Raw genomic sequence first — 15,043 nt, forward strand, 5'->3', positions numbered from 1 at the left:
ATGGCTAAACTATAAAGCTTTGATTGGTTTCGAAATGATGATGGTCTTAATGGTGAATGTGTAAAAAACTAATGAGTTTTCTCTATTTTCACCCACTTTCTTTTTCACCATTAATACACTCATATTCTAGAGAAAGAAACAATATTGAAGAGTCATTTTCTTTGTTTGTATGGGTTTTTGGTGCTATTGATATTTTAAACAAACAAAGTCACATTTGATACCTAACACAATGGTTTAGGATGGTACTTAATGATGGCCCTTTGTTTGTAATTATTTAAGGATTATTATGTTGAAGTTGTTCCAAACATCAATTATACATGTTGAAGTTCTGTATAATTATTCATAATTATTCAAACAATCACTACAAGAAAATAACAGTTTACTAACGACATTTTATCAACGACATGTATGTCGTTGTTATTAGCGATAGCATACATACGGTTTACTTTCCAAATTAATCAGACAACATTTTCATATAATATACCTTGCAAATGCCAACGACTCACAAACGACATGAATTACCAACGACTCACATTGTGGGTAATTGTGATGAAAATATATGTCTGGGCGACCTCGTTGTAACTAGCAACCACATACCAACCATATATTTATTCATAAAATTATGAAACACATTACCAACTACATACCAATGACCAAAAAAGAAAACCCTAAAATTTTCGTTTCCCGCTATTTGCCTTTTCCCTATAGAATTTGACTTTTACCAAAATTTCCCTTTCAGAGTTCCCCCTCTTTCCACCATCATATGTCATTTCCCTAATAATTCACAATCCCTCTCTCTATTTTTATTTCAGTTGAAGACCCAAATTTCAGCTGTTTGTCAGGAAAGGTGAAGAATTAACTTATTTCTCAAACATGAAATTCAGTTAGGGAATACTCGAATCCAGAAAAAATGAACATCGGTCTCGTTGAAGCCAGTGATAATCAGGTCAAAAGTCATGAGTAGGACTGAAGCGCTGAGCAAAAGCGAAAATTTATTATCTCTCTTAATTCATATTTCTTGGAGTAGAATCCGTCTAGTTTCATCTTCTTTGCTCCTCTTCCTCCTCTTGAAGTGGCGGCTATTTTCAGACAATCGTGATGGCAGTTTTGTAGGTTAATATTTCACTGCTTTCTCCCTTTCAATTTCTTTTGTTCTCTTTTCTTCCTTTTCATTGGCGATTTAAAAAAATTACCTTACCTTCCTCTCCGCTCTTCTCACTTTTTTTTCCTATAGAGAACCAAAAGGATTTAGGGGGACATTAAGGCATTTTCTAGCTAACATTGAAGTGGAGAACCAAATTTCTGTAAAATCCATGGCTATTTGAGGTATTTTTTTAAGCAAAATAATTCTCCTACTAGTCTTGTATGTTAGAATGAAATATATTAGTTTTCTGTTCTTAATTGCTAAAGGTCTACCTACAGGGTATCTATATAAGGTTGAAAATTAATTGGGCATATTTGTTGAGGAATCATCACATGCTTATATTCTTTGTATTTCAACTTTTCATAATATTATTAGTTCAACTAGTTCTCACCTTTAGCCAATATCTTAACTTTATGCTGTAGTTGCATATACTTTTGTTTGACTTCTCTGCAAGTCCGTTTGATGCTTTTATATGCTTCCTCATTGGTTTTGTACCATATGCCATCATTATTTGTTATTATTTAATGTCTTAGATATTGGTTCTTACTTAATGTCTTAGATATACCACATAAAGCATCCAAGGTTAACTCGGAAAATTAGCAATCTTGATCTTGACAAGGTAAGGTTACATTTGTTGCTGATTAGATCATAAAATCAGCTTGAAAAAATGGTGATGTCCTACTGGTTTTTTTATCCGTTTTACTTACCATGTTACCACCCACACTATAAGATACAAGCTTGATAGAAAAAATTGAAACTGAATTTGTATTGAAATCCATAGAATTCCATGGAATTATCAAACATATTTCTCTGCCAAATGGTTGTAATTTCAAAAGGTTAATTTGTTAGTCTTCTTCGATAAAACCGGCCAATTATAGTAGCTTAAGCTATCAATTAAGTAAACATTAAAATGAAAACCCATAAGATAAAAAGCTCATATACTTGGAAAAGGATGAAGTGAATTGTAGTAGCTAGAAAAACTAGATACTCGGAAAGAAAGGAAATTTAATGTGCAAAATCCTGCATAAAACGCATAGATAATAAATCATAACCCCACTGAGAGAGTTAGAGGAGCACTTTATTGAAAGCAATTAAAAAAAGAGGAAGTATTAATATCAAGTGATACCGCAATTACATTTAGATCAACACTTACTGCTTGTATCAACTTCATAATTTCAGAATCCTTGAAAAAATCTCCCACTCTTTCCAACCCATTCTTTAGTTCCTCATCTATCATTTGTCTATGATTCACCTCAGCAATGTAATCTAACTGAAATAGGAACTGGAAAATTTTTCTTATATCATCTTGGACTCTCTACATCGAAATAGTCACTCTAGTATCTTGTTTATAAGTCTCTTTGAGCTATATAACCATCTTTGGCCATTTAATCACGTACTGCTTGCATCAACTTTATAAGTGGCCTGCCGCTCAAGTATGATATCCTAGCTATTTTGCTTTTATGTTTGATATCTGGTTGATACCTCCCCAATGCTGAAAATGTGTCCTTTTTGTAAAAATTTTAACTATTTGAGTCATTAACTTTTTGCCTATAAATTCCCATTTTTCTACCCCAACCTTTAACCAATGTTACAACCCTTTAAAGACCTATGATTTTGTTTAATTTTAATGCATTAATTTTGACCGGATGGATGATGCAATCTCAACGTGACCACTTTGTGCAATAACATGTAGAGAGTTTACAAATAAAAAAATTTTTACCCAAACACTTGAGCGTTAGAGTGACCGCTTGTGAGCTATCAATTTTAGTTTTCTTCTTTCGTTTTCATGAAGTGTTGATTGATAAAACCAAATTAATCAGTTTTGGAGACTCGTCTAAGGTTCATTATGTTTTCAATTGCAAAATGAGTAGTCTGAACTGTTGTGGATAACAAAGTGTAGTAGATTCTTGTTTTTGTAAGGGAGCTATTTGTTGATTTTTCTCTGTTTTGGATTCTGTCTTACTTGAGGACAAGCAAGATCTAAGTGTGGGGAGGTTGATAGCTCCCATTTGTATAGGGTTTTTAGGATCATTTTAGTTTGTTTTCCATTTGTTTCCTTTTAATTTCAGTATCGTTTTGTTACTTTTTAGTTAAAATTAGTAATTTCCATTATTTATGGCATTTTCTATGTTTTCAGGTGTTTTTAGGCCTATTTGAGCATTTCCGAACCAGACCCAAGTCTATTGGAGCATTTCCGGATTATTCAAGGACCGTCAGAGCACTTTTGGGATTCATCAGGGACCATTAGAGCACTTTTCGGAAGCCTAGGGACCTAAATAGATAAAAGCCAGAGCAAAATTGCCCCATTTAGGACCTGTCTCGTCGAGACAGGCCCTCGTCTCGTCGAGAGACTCCTTGTCTCGACGAGACGAGGCGGGGAAAGGCGCACCAGCGCCTTCCCCCTTGCTGGAATGCGTGGATCGGGCCCTAAAAGCCCATTAAAACACTTTGTAATTTTCCCTTTTTACCCCTGAGGCATTAGGGTTTCTTTCCTAACTCTGAAAATAGGGAGCTAATCCTAATCCTCGAGGGAGGATTAGGTTAGAAATAATCAGAGAGCCGCTAGGGCTTTCTCTCCTCCATAATGTAGTTTTTAGCTTTTAGATTAGATTTTCCTGCTTTCTAGATAGGTTAATTTCAATTTATGTTTTGTCTTTTCTTATTGAAGAACAATTGATGGGAGAAGCTCCTCATCTTCAATTTTTGTAATCAGAATCGACAAGCGGGTTTTTGATTTCTATCTCTCCCTCTCATCTTTTCCTTTTATATTTAATTGAAGCTTTTTCCAATATTCATATATGCCTATTGCTCTGATTGGTTTGTCTATGAACTGATCCCCATCCAATTTGGGATGAAATTGATTGTATGAATATGTATGATTAGGGATCTAGGACCTTTGATTGATCAGTTTATGCATGCTTAATGCCTAGAAATTGTTAGGAACAAGATTCATGCTAGAATGAACATTGATAATGATCAACTAGCCTGTTTATGTTACCCTGTCAATTGTTCGCTTTATTTTGTATCTTTATTGCTTTGAATTAGTTAATTAGTTCTTCACAAACCCAAATCTTTATCCAACCCTCTAAACAATTAGATCATTCTAGGTAGATTTGCTAGTTGTTTAGAGATCTTTATCCAACCCAAATCTACCTAAAATGATCTAATTGTTTAGAGGGTTGGATAAAGATTTAGGTTTGTGAAGAACTAATTAACTAATTGAAAGCAATAAAAATACAAAATAAAGCGAACAATTGATAGGGTAGAAGGTGAATTAATTGATGACACAATCTAGGCTGAGGAATCCTTTGATTAAATCCTATGTATGGGTTTAAAGAGTTCAGATTTATGTTTTACCAATGATTGAAGGTAATTGTTCTAAGTGAAAGACTAATGTGATCAGTATTGTCCTTCCTATTCACATGCATTCGGGTGACAGCTTGATTAGGCATATACCCTAGGTCATGCAAAACATTAGGTTTATTGACAACTAAGGCTAAAGCCGTAGCCCAGCCACAAAGCCTCATTCCTAGTGGTCTCTAGCGAAGTCAGATTAATACAAATTCGGTATAGACGATTCCGTGGTCAGGTTCTCATCTATCTATAATCCTATTTAATGTCAGGTTCACAGGCATTAAGCACATTATGTACATAAACAGGCTAGTTGATCATTATCAATGTTCATTCTAGCATAAATCCTGTTCCTAACAATTTCTAGGCATTAAGCATGCATAAACTGATCAATCAAATGTCCTAGATCCCTAATCATACATATTCATACAATCAATTTCATCCTCATCCCAAATTGGATGGGGATCAGTTCATAGACAAACCAATCAGAGCAATAGGCATATATGAATATTGGAAAAAGCTTCAATTAAATATAAAAGGAAAAGATGAGAGGGAGAGATAGAAATCAGAAACCCGCTTGTCGATTCTGATTACAAAAATTGAAGATGAGGAGCTTCTCCCATCAATTGTTCTTCAATAAGAAAAGACAAAACATAAATTGAAATTAACGTAATCTAGAAAGCAGGAAAATCTAATCTAAAAGCTAAAAACTACATTATGGAGGAGATAAAGCCCTAGCGGCTCTCTGATTATTTCAAACCTAATCCTCCCCCCTCGAGGATTAGGATTAGCTCCCTATTTGTAGAGTTAGGGAGGAAACCCTAATGCCTCAAGGGTAAAAAAGGAAAATTACAAAGTGTTTTAATGGGCTTTTAGGGCCCGATCCACGCATTCCAACAAGGGGGAAGGCGCTGGTGCGCCTTTCCCCGCCTCGTCTCGTTGAGATAAGGAGTGTCTCGACGAGACGATGGCCTAAATGGGGCAGTTTTGCTCCAGCTTTTATCTGTTTAGGTCTCTGGGCTTCCAAAAAGTGCTCTAATGGTCCCTAATGAATCCCAAAAGTGCTCTGATGGTCCCTGAATAATCCGGAAATGCTCCAATAGGCTTGGGTATGGTTCGGAAATGCTCAAATAGGCCTAAAAACACCTGAAAACACAAAAAATGCCATAAATAATGGAAATTACTAATTTTAACTAAAAAGTAACAAAACGATACTGAAATTAAAAGGAAACAAAGGAAAAACAAACTAAAATGATCCTAAAAACCCTATACAAATAGGAGCTATCAATATCCTCATACATTTTCAGTGAAGCCTCAGAAAATTTATTTAATCTATCAAGAACTTTTGTCAAACTCCCATGTATCAACCATAGGTTTGAATATGCCTCTTCTTTTTCTTATTCTCATTCTTTTTGCTCTCTGATTCTTTATTCTCTTCTAATTTCTCCTCTTTCTTTTGGGATTGTTTTGCTTGTTGCTCCATTATTCGGCACAGATGAGATGAGAAGCTTTTGATAGCAATACTAAGTTCCTCAGATGGTAAAAATTTAAGGCCAATAGACCAATCATGGCAGAGAACGAAAATAGGTGTTGCAAGATCTCGACGAGGGGAGAATTAGTCTCATATGCTTGGATTGTTCCAGTGGTAGTAGGATGCATCGGTGAAGCCACCCAGTTAGCACTTCGACATACATCATGTAGCTGTTAACCCAATTCGCAAAGCTCAAGCCAAAACACTTTACCTCCTCTAGAAGCTGAGCCATAATCTCTCTCTGTGTGTGTGTCTGTGTCCCTGCAGAGTTCCTTATGTGGTTCTCAAATGGTATGCCGATGAGATGGCGATGTACTATGCATGATGACATTCAAGCATGGTCTTCCACATCCTTATCAGCCTGCATACCAGTCATAAATACTCAAGTGACGATGAATTGCATATCAACGATATGCTTATAGTCTTGATATTATCCGATCTACATACACTGTCTTTTCTAGTTGGCGAAAAAGATAAAACATAGTGCAGTTCTGGAATTACAAGCGAGAAACAAGACATTAACAAGAAATAAAGGATGTAAGATAGGACAAGTCATTTACAATGTAAAATAACTCTTCGCACACTTGATTCATGTTCAACATACAAAAAAAATTCAGAGATTGTAAATGTAATTAAGCGCATCTTTAATGCTTGAATTTATTTGAGGTAGATAAGAAAACAAGATAACCATTTTACCCTAACTCCAGCATTTGTGGCTGCAACTCTTCATCTCTCATCTTCTCAATACACTTTGATATTGTGTCAACAGATTGAAAGACCGCTATTATCTGGGAATGCAGATTCTTGACATATGCCCGAGTCAGGTCAATCACTTGGGCTTAGTGATCCTTCACAAATTGGTGTTGATGCCTAAGCTGATCGCATTTCTGATCATATTCTTTTCTGATAGATTCACTTGCCTATACAACACCAATCTAGTAACAAGTCAGGAAATGGAGCGACTTCAGTCATTAGGTAATGTGCAACCTACTCTATGATTTGATAATATTTATTGTAAGAGTTATCGAGTTTCTTATCTGTGTTTCTGAGATTAGTTATTTTGGCTATAGGGTTTCGTTTCTTATCAAACTGTCATAGTAATCTGCAGTTTTTATAGTCAATGTTCTATATTTAATGACATGTTAATATCGAATGAGTAAAGTACTCAAACCCAGTCCATTTACTCTACCTAAAGGAGGAAAAACATCTTAGTTTGACACTCATATAAGATTTTTGCTTAATGATCATCCTTCAGACGGAATGGAAAATGATTATGCTATGTTAATAGATAGATGGACTTTGACAAATAAATGGTTCTCCTATGTTAATAGATAGATGGACTTTGACAGAGGAATTCCTTTTTTGGTGTTTCTTTTCTTGCTTTACAATTAGCGGGATTCTATTCAGAACCTGTTTCATGTGAATTTGCCTTCGTCTCGTAATCAGCAATGTAACTTCAGAGGAAGGTAACTTGCTAAAATTAGTGATAGTGATTTTCTTAATGACACCACTATTATTCCACGCCATTGATCCAAAATTATGTTCTGGCTTGTTGAAGCATAAGGGCTTTAATGGTCACTGTGAATATGGTTGCTTGCTCTTTTTTATGTGTTGGGAAAGTCTGCATCAGATTATGTCTGTTGTTCTTTAGTGATGTTACCTAACCTTCTGAAATTGCCACCAACTATTGTTGTCTTTTTGCTGCCACTAGGAAATGGAGCTTATAAAGTTGCTTGTATTTCTACATTATGGTTCTGTAATACATAATTTCAGACTCTTTTCAATTTTTAGCAGTAACAATGCAACTAATCATGCATATATATGCAATAGGGAAGAGCTTTCAATGCTGTTGTTCCCCGTAATGTTAAAGTGATGGTAGTGGGCAACCCTTGTAACACTAAGTAGGAATCATGTGTTGTTTCGTACTGCTTTCCCTGGTACCTAGCTTTTGTTAGTTCTTTTGATGGGTCCTATTCATATATTTTTCTATGCGGTGCAGTGCTTTAATTTGTTTGAAAAATGCTCCAAATATACCTACAAAGAATTTCCATTTTTTGACTAGGTTGGATGAGAACAGCGCAAAATGCCAGGTAAACAAATCTATTCATACCACTCCAATAATCCTCAGTCAATATTATCATGAAAGAAAACTCTCTAGATTAATTCATTATGGTTTGCTTGCAGCTTGCCCTTAAAGCTGGTGTCTTTTATGATAAAGTGTCAAATATGACTATGTGGGGGAATTACTCAACCACTCATATGAATTTTCTGGTCCAAAAGATATCCACAGATTAAATTCTCCTGAACTTTTCTCAACAAAAACTCTATGACTTTATATAGGTTCCAGAAAAAAACTCTACAACTTTTCTCTAATTTCATTTTCCCTAAATTTATTTTTCTTGCTCTTGTTATTTTATTTTTATTTCCCCTAAATATATATTTATATATATATTTAAACATAAAAAAAGACCTGCTGAGGTCTCGGGGAGACCCATGTTGGTCTCGCTGAGATAAGGCCCTGGAACTCATTCCGAGGGCCTTCTCTCAAAGGCGTCTAGGCGAGACCTGTATAGGTCTCGCCAAGACAAGGCCCTGGAATTTATTCCAGGGCCCTACCCAATAGGTCTCGCCGAGACTTGTTCGAATCCCACTTTAAGTGCGATTTGACCACAGCCTTCCCCCCTTTTGTTTTCCCAAATTACATTCTCTCTCTTCCCCCCACCATATTTCGACCGCCCCTCTCCCACTCTCAAATTTCTTCTTCCTCACCCTCAAACTCCATCAATTCACCCCCAAATTCTTCCATTCTCCCTCATTTCCTCCCCATTTCTTCTCGAATCTCCATTTCCCACTACTTTCCTCACTTATTTTTCATTTCCCAACTCTGCTTTCCTCAATCCAAATTTATTTGAACCTCCATAACCATCTTCTTTCTCACTCTACATCTCCCTCAATCTCTTCCATTCCTTCCAATTTCTCACCATTTCTTCAATAATTTCATCTCCATTTCTCTGTTTTCTCACTCATTTTTCATTTTCCCATCATACATTTCACTTCCCTCATCTTCCTCCATCTCCAAATCCCTAATTTTTCATTTGAGCTTCCATACCCAACTTCCTTCTCTCACTCTAAATTCATCCATTTTCTTCCCGTTTCTCCTCATTTCCCCTTTCACAACCAATTTCCACCTCCAATTCACTTCAATTTCACAAATTTCATCATTTTCCCCAATTTCCCATACTTAGCAATTAGGGATTTTTTAAGCTTTCTTCTCCATTTTTTTTTCTTAAATTGTCACTACACACATTTTCACTAACACATTTTGCAGATGTCAACTTGGAGTAACAAGCAGCTCAAAAAGCTGGCAAAGAAACTCACATCCTCCACACCTGTTGTTGAAGGTTCGGATTCAGATAATCCCCCGGTTCGTGCTCCCACCACCCGTGACCTGCACACGGGACGGGTCTTCACCATTGCTGAACGGTACAATTGTCCTTTTAAAATCTTTTTTGATGAAGAAGGCGAAAGGTATCGTATTATAAACTCTATGGGTATTGCTGAACCCCATTATTTTGATGTTAATGCATATGATATGTTTGGGGATGTGGATGAATTGCGTGCTGTTCTAGGTCGTTTAGGTTGGACTCATCTTACTTTCACCAAGTATGGTACTTACCCGGTGCTTTTACGTGAATTTTTTACCACCCTTGATGTCTTTGACACACCCGACCATGCTAAAACGCTCAAATTCTATTTGTTTGGTCGGGCCTTCGAGGCCGATGAAAAACTATTTTGCACTTGCTTTGACCTTCGTCCGGGGGGAGTTGATTCTCTTCCCTCCAACGTCACCCCTGAATCGGCTTGGCATAAATTCACCAATTCCTCTCCCTACGAAAGGGGCACCCAAAAGTCCTCTCGTATTGTGGACCACACACTCAAAATGGTCCACAAATTTAGCTGTTATGCCATCCAAGACAAAAAAGAGAGTGACAAAGTAAGTGACCAAGACATCACCATCCTTTGGTGCGTCATGAATCGTAAAAAAGTGAATGTTGCCCGATTTGTCTATCGTGCCATGGAAGCCATTATACATAGCAATAAGCGCACTTTAGCTTTCGAACACGTAGTCACTAGGTTGGCCATTCATTTTGGTTTTCGATTGGACTTGCGAAATTATGAGCAACTTGTGCTCCTAAGCTTTGATGAACATTATTTAAATAAAGTTGCTCGTTCTACAGTTGTCCCCCTGGTACCGATGATACGGCTATGCCTGATGCCGGTCCCACTGCCACCACTGCTGACCATATCCCTGAATCTGATGACACCAACATCCGTCACCATTTGGATGGGCTTGAGCAGATCGCCCACCAGCACACCGAGGCTTTGGCACGCTTGGAGTAGCTCCACCTCCAGACTCAAGCCGACAATGCCCGCCACAATGCTCGCTTCGATAGCTTCATGACACATTACGCCAATGAGCGTAATTGGCACCTCCCCGATTGAGTTGGTATTTCATATCTTTTCCTTTTTCTTTCCTACTGTTTTGCGCCTTTTTGAAATTTGGCTTAAATTTAGTAGGGGGGGAGTCAAAGATAGGAAATGGAACAAAAATGTGTGTAGTTGTGTGTTTATTGTTTGTGTTTGTTATTTTAATTATAGTTGAGTAGTTGTGTGTTTATTGTTTGAGTCCTTTGTTTGATGTTTTTGCAATTTTTCCTTTTGGTTTTGGCAACACTACCCAAACCCTTTAGCTCAAGTATGTTCAAAAGTATCAACTGAGTCCCGAAACAAACTTTAAAACAAATTTTCAAATAACATTAACTTGTGATAGGATAAACCTTCATTTGACAACTCTAAAATTCTAAATTGAATTATCGAGTCATGAATAAAAACTTGAATAGCTCTTTTTGAATATATACTCATTTTTTAGACATTTACCCATAGTTGAAACACTTGAACTTATAGCACACAAACATACCTATGGAAAGATAAATTGAGCCACGAGCACATTAAAAAGCTCGATTATTTTTTTGATGTGGGATCCACACTTGTTTTTAACTATAGGGCTTGCACCAAATACTAACCAAAACCACACGCACCGAATTAAGAATTTGTTATATTAAGGCCTTATTTCATTTCACCACCATATAAACCATAACCTACCGAAAATCAATTTTTCTTGTTCACTCCGTTGAGCCTTGCCTTTCTTTCGCCACCACAACACAAACCAATACCATCACTTTCCGCCCAAAAATCCCAGAATCTACGAGTTTCTAACCAACTTCCTTAAGGGTACTATGAGTTTAAAAATAAAAAGAGCACCCGAGCAAAAATATATACATTGTTTAGCTCATACACATCAACCCCCCTAATGCAATTCTCACATTCCACAAAAACATTTATACAAAGAAAATGAGAAAAAAGGGGGAAGAAAAGAAAAAAAAAAGAAGAAAAAGAAAAATAAACGAATACACTCAAGTACCCAATTGTGCCTTAATACATTAGAAACTCAAAAAGATTCTTGAAACCTCACTTCCACCACAATCACACCCGTCCTTAACCCCTCATTAAAACCCAATTAAGCCCTTTTGATCAAATCCTAGTAAGGAAGCATAGTGGTAGAGGTTGGATGACCATGCAAGCCCACGATAGTTATTACTTATGTCGGAAAGTTGAGAGAAAATCACCTTACCCCAAACACTTGAGCATAAAGAGCGAATCCCTTGTGAGGTGTTTTAACGAGTTCATTATGCATCGACTATTGGAAAAATGTCTCACTAATGGCCAAAGTATAAATTCAAAAATATTTGAGTTATTTAAGGTGTTTATCATGATTCGGATGGTTTGAAATTAGGATCTTCCATGTTGTTGAAAGAAATAAATCATGTCTCTTTGTTAGTCTATTTGAATGATTGGTCTTCTAGCTTTGTTTTCGGATTTAATTTGCTTGAGGACAAGCAAAAGCTTAAAGTTTGGGGATGTTATTGCCGCCCATTTTCATAGTAAAATCAAGTCATAAATTCGTCCATTTTGTTGTCTTTAGTATCACTTTAGTGTCAATTTGTGTTAGAATTCACTTTAATTCACAATTTCACACACCGTCACGTAATTTTAATTTAATTCACGAGTTTTTAATTAATTTTTACACTTTCACATACCCTCACAAGATTGACAAATTACCCAAGTGAGTTACATGGCAAGAACGAGAGAATGTTACGTGAAAAGACGACAAAATGGTGGTTTTTGGACAATTAGGGCCTAATGCAACAGATTCACACAAAAGTGTTGCAATGGACTTGAAAAGAATGCTGAAATCTGCCCAGAGGCAGGTCTTGGCGAGACCTATTTTCCTCCGCAACTTGCACCGGGCGGCTCCTCTTCTCTATGCAAGCTCATACCTCTCTTCTATTTGATTTCTCAAGGCCATTTAATGCATAATCTCAGTGTTTTGGAGGCTACCAATCATCAAAATCAGAATTCCACCTTGAATGGAGCAATATTTGGCCTATAAATAGAAGAGCTTTTGAAGAAGAAGACACGCCTTTTGCTAGATTTTCATAGTTTTCTTCATTGTTGTTGTAGCCAAGCTTTGGGCAATTGTTATTTCTCTTGTTTTTAGTTGATTTTTTGTAGTTCATAAGTACAATTTCTCATTTCAAAATCATTTCCTTTGAGTTTTGTAAGTTGATTTCACACTTAATCAAAAGTTTGTTCATCTTCCATTTCTTTGTCTTCTACTTTCAATGAGTTTCACTTCATTTCACTTTATTTCAAGTTTCATTTCCCCAATGACCATGAACTAATTCTTCCCTACAAAGGATGGGGGGAATCTTTCTAATGTTTTGAGTCAAGTTAGAAGCCGATTAGATAAACACCCGGAAGGAATTCGATTTAAAAGAACTAATAACGTAAGCTTAATCTATATTTCAGTTAATCGCTTTTTACTCACCATAGTAACAAGAGCTTAATAGAAAACTACATTCTTAGACTCGATAGCAAATCGATGTGGTTTCTAGCATTACATTTCTAGGGTTTCTCATTGAACTCAACGCTTTCTTGTCGTATTTAAGTAACCATTGGCCCGGTTGAGTGAATAGGAGTGAAGAAATAGAACGAGGTGGTCTAAGGTCTTAGCGCCGAGTTTCTTTTAAAAATCACCATCTTTAGAAACACGAATTTCTCTTCGGTGTCTTATTTCAATCGATTTCATTGATTCAAACTTAGGAAGCGAACCTGATTCCCTAGTGTTTTACTCCATTCTTTTAACAATAAAAGTTTTTCGTAGCTATAAACAACCCAAACCTCTTTAATTCAATCGTTTAGACTTCAAAAATCTGTGGATAGTTAATGATTGTGCGGAATCCCTGTGGGATCGATCTTTATACATAAGTATACTGTATTACTTGGTACGATAGAGTGCACTTGCTCTTAAAAGCATGTATACGTTTTATACGCATCATTCACCATTAGGATTTTCCAATTCCAAAGCTCCATGATCAAACGTATTAACAACTAAATGTGGTCATGTCCATCTAGACTTTAACTTACCTGGAAACAACTTCAATCGGGAATTGAAAAGTAAAACTTTATCCTCAATCTCGAAAGTTTTAACCTTAATTCTAGCGTCATGCCATTTTTTCACTTTCTCTTTGTACATCTTAGCATTTTCATAGGACAAGAAACGTAACTCATCCAATTCATTTAAATCTAACAAACGCTTTCTACCGGCACTTTGTAAATCATAATTAAGGGTTTTAATTGCCCAAAATGCCTTATGCTCTAATTCTACCAGTAAATGACAAGATTTATCATAGACTAATCTATATGGTGTCATTCGTATAGATGTTTTAAATGCGGTACGGTATGCCCATAGCGCATCGTCAAGCTTTTGAGACCAATCTCTCCTAGAAGATGAAACTGTTTTCTCTAAGATCCACTTAAGTTCCCTATTTGAGATTTCTACCTGACCATTCGTTTGAGGATGGTATGGAGTAGAAACACGGTGATGTACTCCGTATTTCTTCATAAGCGATTCAAACTTTTTGTTAATAAAATGAGTACCTCCATCGCTTATCATTGCTCTAGGAACACCAAATCAACAAAATATATCTTTCAAAAACTTAACAACTACCTTAGCATCATTAGTTGGGGTTTCAATTGCTTCAACCCACTTAGAAACATAGTCTACGGCTACTAAAATATAATTTTGGCCTAAAGAATGAGGAAAAGGACCCATGAAGTCAATTCCCCACACATCGAAGATTTCAACCTCTAATATGTCGTTTAGGGGCATTTCATCTCTCTTGCCTAAATTTCCTACTCTTTGACACTTATCACAACGATTAACAAATAAATGAACATCTTTAAACAAAGTAGGCCAAAAGAATCCACATTCTAATACCTTTGCAACTGTTTTACTTGCACCGTTATGACCTCCGTAAGAGCTTGCATGACATTCAAACATAATAGAATAACATTCTGATTCACTAACGCATCTCCTAAGCATGTCATCACCACATATTTTGAATAAGAACGGATCTTCCCAAAAGTATCTTTTAACATCTGAAAAGAATTTCTTCTTTTGATGGAAATTCAAACCATCAGGAACTATATTTGCAGCAATGTAATTGGCTATATCCGCATACCGTGGTGCTATTAGACTCTTTACTTGCATGAGATGTTCATCAGGAAAATCATCTCATATGCCTATAGTCTCACCAATGGGACCATTTTCATCTTCAAGTCTAGAAAGATGACCGACAATAAGATTATCAACTCCCTTTTTATCTTTAATTTCTATATCAAACTCTTGCAATAATAGGACCCACCTAATAAGACGCGGTTTTGCATCTTTCTTAGCAAACAAATACCTTAAGGCAGGATGATCGGTGTAAATAATGACTTTAGACCCTAACAAATATGATCTAAACTTTTCACATGCAAAAACTACCGCTAGCATTTCCTTTTCGGTTGTTGTATAATTTAATTAAGCACCAGATAAAGTATGACTTGCATAA

General features: G+C 36.2%; 1 long non-coding RNA gene across 1 annotated transcript; it reads left to right on the forward strand.

The window, feature by feature from the left end:
• The first annotated feature begins 513 nt into the window (after positions 1-513).
• On the forward strand, positions 514-3,886 carry LOC136230504 (uncharacterized). The gene is made up of 3 exons (XR_010689422.1): positions 514-1,113; positions 1,235-1,326; positions 3,282-3,886. It is a non-coding gene; the product is annotated as an uncharacterized lncRNA (long non-coding RNA).
• The last annotated feature ends 11,157 nt before the right edge of the window (positions 3,887-15,043 follow it).

The sequence above is a fragment of the Euphorbia lathyris genome, chromosome 5 (assembly GCF_963576675.1).
Source record: "Euphorbia lathyris chromosome 5, ddEupLath1.1, whole genome shotgun sequence".
NCBI lineage: Eukaryota > Viridiplantae > Streptophyta > Magnoliopsida > Malpighiales > Euphorbiaceae > Euphorbia > Euphorbia lathyris.